The 4,896-nt window shown below is 32.9% G+C and overlaps 1 pseudogene; it reads left to right on the plus strand.

Annotated features, from left to right (window-relative positions):
* Positions 1-3,169: 3,169 nt before the first annotated feature.
* Positions 3,170-3,761, plus strand: LOC145121240 (mitochondrial import inner membrane translocase subunit TIM23-1 pseudogene; annotated as a pseudogene).
* Positions 3,762-4,896: the final 1,135 nt, after the last annotated feature.

A 4,896-nucleotide genomic window follows, 5' to 3' on the forward strand; every position in this document is an offset into this window, starting at 1 on the left:
CAACTTAACCAAAAATGGTAAAGTTTTGGGATGAAGATGGGGTATAATGTTTTTTTTATTCTGAGATGAACAAGTTTATAAAAACCAATAATGCTTTTTTTTATTTCTTCCATTTAAATCATCACGTTTTGTGATTTACCTCATAGCTGTGAAGTTTTGTAAGAACAATTGTTTCTATCTTTTTAACGAGGGGCAAAAAGAGGAAAAAATAAGATTACTCGAAACATGTTTTCATTAACTTTTCTAGCCATAATCTACATGTTATTTTTTTCATTATTGTCCTCTCATTTGCTTGCTTTTAACTTTTTCAACTTTTTTTTTTTCAGGATAAGTTTATATAAACCAATAATGTTTTTATTATTTCTTCCATTTAAATCATCATGTTTTGTGATTTACCTCATTGATGTGAAGTTTTATACTATCCGAATTTTGAGCTTTATGGCCATAGCATGTTAGATTAACTCTTATCCTTGCTGTAAAAATAACCATTTTATCATTCATGTTTAAACTACATGTTTGTGATATGCTATTTCAGCAAAACACAGTGACCTATTATGTATTTTGTTTAACATATATTCATAATTTTTCAATGAAATTACTTTGATTTGATAAATAGGAATGCTATTTATCCATTTTTATGTTTTCAACTTTACCAAAAATGGTAAAGTTCGGAGATGAAGATGGGGAATAAGAACAATTGTTTCTATCTTTTTAACAAGGGGCAAAATAGGAAATACGAAGATAACTCCAAATATGTTTTCATTGTAGGATGCTATTTTCGGTAAAAAAAAACTGATATAATAACTTGTACGTAGTATATATTTATGCATATCTGATTTTTTTTTCTTTCCGGAAATCTATTAAACGTTGAGCCACCGTGTCAAACTGAAAATCATAGACAAAATGCACAACACATGATATAGCATATTATGGTCCTGTTGTGTAATGTAATGACAATTCCTGCAACTGTTATTTATATGGACGATTCCTGTAAATGTTAGCATCCTACTTTCATTATATGTTGTTGTATTTTTTAAAATGAAATCATTGACAGGAAGTAAAAGTTGGGTGTTTAATAAATATATTATGTGAAAATATATTAAACTATTACAAATCTTAAAATCTTAGTTAGCCCATATCCCACTTATTTGAAAGAGCTTTTCATGCCTTCAACTACTTCAAAGATCCAAATCATAGCAACCGTATCAAAGGCTTATACATTTCTAAGAAATAAAATATTTCACTTCTATTTGTATCCATCTTGTAAAAAACATTTGTGGTGAATTTTGTATTATCAACACTTTTGGGTTATATTCTTGATTTACTGAATATGTTTTTGCAAGGGTAATGGTTTAATTCATTTGCTGCATTTTTTAAAATATTTAACTGTAACTCAAATAATAACCTTATATTATGTACAAAACTGTAATATATTCCAATACCACCCCTTAAGAGTCAATCTGTTCACCATTGTTATTTTGATCACGGACAATTCATGCAATGTAGAAATATATAATTGTTTTATTTTTATCGAAATTAGGGGATATTATATATTTACTTATTTAAAAATATAAATTTGTCTAACAATCAAATTATAAATTTTAAGCAACTTCACCTAGCAATGCATCCATTGCCTCATCATATGGTTTTTCGTGCTTCAATGTATATGGGTTCTTGGATAACCTGATTGAAATAAAAAATAAGCAACAGATTATTTACAAAAAGGATGGACCATTCATGTTACACTCTCCTAAATTAACATGTACGCAATAAATTCTGCCACAGGGACCATAATATAATTATACTTTCAATTTTTCGTATATCAATGTCATTTCCATTATTGATTGTGTTTTTGTTTACACTCTATTTAAATTTATATTCTATTTTATAAATCATAATTATATATATATATATATATATATATATATATATATATTAATTTTAAATGATCAATACAAAAGTTTTAAAACAAACTTAAATCTTATTAATTTAATACAATTTTAAAAATATTTTACCCGTGGTTCCCACGGGTTGTAAACTAGTTTTGTAATATCATTGGCTCAGTCTCTGTAACTTTGAAGCCTCGACATCACCAAAGGTCAATGCATGTAAGGTTGTAATTCGAATACATTTTAGACAATGACAACAATTTGGAATTCTGAAAAGAGCATCCTTGGAATAGTGTCCAGTCGATTTGTTCACAAAGGAAGGACCATAGAGAGACATAGTACGTATGTTCATAACATGGCATGACTAATTTTATTTAATTCAAATGGTTGGTTGATTGCTTCATACATTATACAATGAATAAAGTCGTAATTATTATGATGATTAATTAATAGATATTATTTATACTCAATAGGTTTGAGACCATAGTTAATTAGTTTATTAGTGTGTTTCACTTTGCATGTATTACTTCCTAAATAATTTAATTATTCAAAGTTCCATAGTCTATTATACTTTTGGAAGTAAGTAGTGAATTAAGATGGTCATGAATTGAATTGTAGATTGTCTATGGAGATTAGACATTGCAATAAGATTGCTACAATGTTCATGAGTACTTAGTACATGGGGATTTAGAGTATTGGATAAACCCATGCTCATATAATTACTTCATAGATTCTATCATGATTAATTCCGAGACGATAATATATTATATTCTTAAAACGGAGATATATGAGTTGTAATTAACAAGTCGGTTGTGCATTGATATTGTGAAAACGCATCAATAACGTGTTGTTATAAAACGTAGTGTCATGCATGATTTGATGAGTAAAGGATACAAGTATATGAGTCGAAGTTTATTCGTTCTTTGTGCCTTAATAGGAAAAGTCACTACTAGAAAACAGCCCTTTAATGACGCGCAAACAATGACGCGCGCTGATAGAGGACGCGCATTTGTGCGTATCCTAAAGAATAATGTCAGTTTTCAAAAATTTGAAGGATAGAGGACACGCATTTTTGCGTGCCCAAAAATTAGTGTCCAACAAAAAAATTAAAAACACGGAGGGCACCAATCATAAAAAGCGCGTCGTGTAAACGTGTTGCTTTATATTTTTTTAAGGAAGGCGTGGTCTCTGTTTTTTAATAGCCCATGGGGGGAAATGAAAACCCAAAAAATTAAACACCCACCGATGCATCTCCTTCTTCTCCTTCTAAAATCCTCTAACAAAAAACCCTAATAATCCTTTAAGCAGTTCGTCTTCCTCTACCTCCGCACTCAATCTCTCTCTCTCTCTCTCTCTCTCCTTTGGAATCAGATTCTTGAAAGATCGAAACCCTAATCGTAGCCCTAACTACGACATGTCTTACCAACCGAGACCTTCAAATCACAACGAAAGCGACGACCACCACGACAATCGTCGGCTATACAACCCTTACCAAGATCTTAGAGTCCCCGCACAAACCTTGTACAAACTTCCCACATCTCCTGAACACCTCTTTCAAGAGGAATCCATCGCTCAACGGCGTTCATGGGGCGAAAACCTGACATACTACACCGGCATCGGTTACCTCAGCAGCGCAGTAGTTGGCGTCGGGAAGGGTTTAGTAGAGGGCGTGAAGGCTTCTGAGGCTAGAGACACCATGAAACTTAGGGTTAATCGGAATGAAATGCGTGGTGGCTGGATTAGCGACTGGAGCGCTTTACAAGGCGGCGGCGGGCCCTAGGTCGGCAGCTGTTGCCGGAGCTATTGGTGGAATAGCGGTGGGATTAGCCGTGACAGGGAAGCAGATTTTGAAGAGATACGTACCAATCTGAGCTCGACATGTATTCAATTTCATCTTACTACAATTTTTGGTTTTTTAAGATTTGCAAAGGTGATTCATCTGTAGTCTTTTACAATATTTTAGTATTTTAGTATTCAATTTCATCTTACCCTTTATGTTGTGTACTTTATAAGTGTCGGGAAGGGTTTAGTCACAAATAAATCATTGTGGACTTTGATATGGGAATTGCAGGATGCATCAAATCGGTATGTTTGTCTTCACACTTCCCCTCGTTTACACTTTCTATTTGCAGGACGCAGATTCCCCATCTTCTTAACAGAAATTTCACACAATTTTACGTATAGTGATTGTGCGAAGGTATGCAAGAGCATAGGGCGGAAATGGAGAAAGTATTGGTGAAAGTCGGAAGCATCAAAGCTAAAGCATGAAGCTATTGGATTTCAAAGAAAGCTAAACAGGAGTTGTCCAACATCTCCGATGACCTAACTGTATGTTTGATTTTCCCTGTTTTCTCTTAATTTTATGTCTGATTATCGATTATGGTTCAAATGTAGCTCGATTATCAGGTTTTGTTGTTAACCTAGAGCTACAATGTTTAAATCTCGCAGACTTTATCAAGTACTGTTGAAGAGAAGGCAAAATGGATTTTTAACAAGAAGATCAAGGAATGGGTGCACCAAATTCTTCAGAAACTGCTTATGGAGCCTCTCGAGTTGAACTTTATCCGTATAAAAAATATTATTTCTTGTTTAATTTAATCCCTTTCTTTTCTTTATTTTCTCATATGTATTTTTCCTTGGACCAGTTGTAGATCATGTTCAAGAATCACCCGTTTTCCACGGTATAATGATCCTATAAAGGTACACAATTTTTTTTTAAACTTTTTAAAATCACTTTCTGATTCTTTAAACTCATTGCATCTTTCATGGTGTAGCTTCTTGAAACAAAGAAGGGTCGTTGTGGGGAGTGGGCCAATTGCTTCTTACTCTATTGCAGATCCTTTGGCTATGAAACTCGTCTGGTAAGAGTCTAGGGACTGTTTGGTAATTGTTACAAAATCCGGGAGACTTTTTGCTCTTAGTCAAAACTTGAGGGGTTGATTGTAATTAGAGAATGATTTCCTTCTCAGATATTGTTATACATAATTATAATATCCTTCCTTTTAAG

This window comes from Lactuca virosa, chromosome 6 (assembly GCF_052849685.1).
Source record: "Lactuca virosa cultivar CGN04683 chromosome 6, Lactuca_virosa_CGN04683_v6, whole genome shotgun sequence".
NCBI lineage: Eukaryota > Viridiplantae > Streptophyta > Magnoliopsida > Asterales > Asteraceae > Lactuca > Lactuca virosa.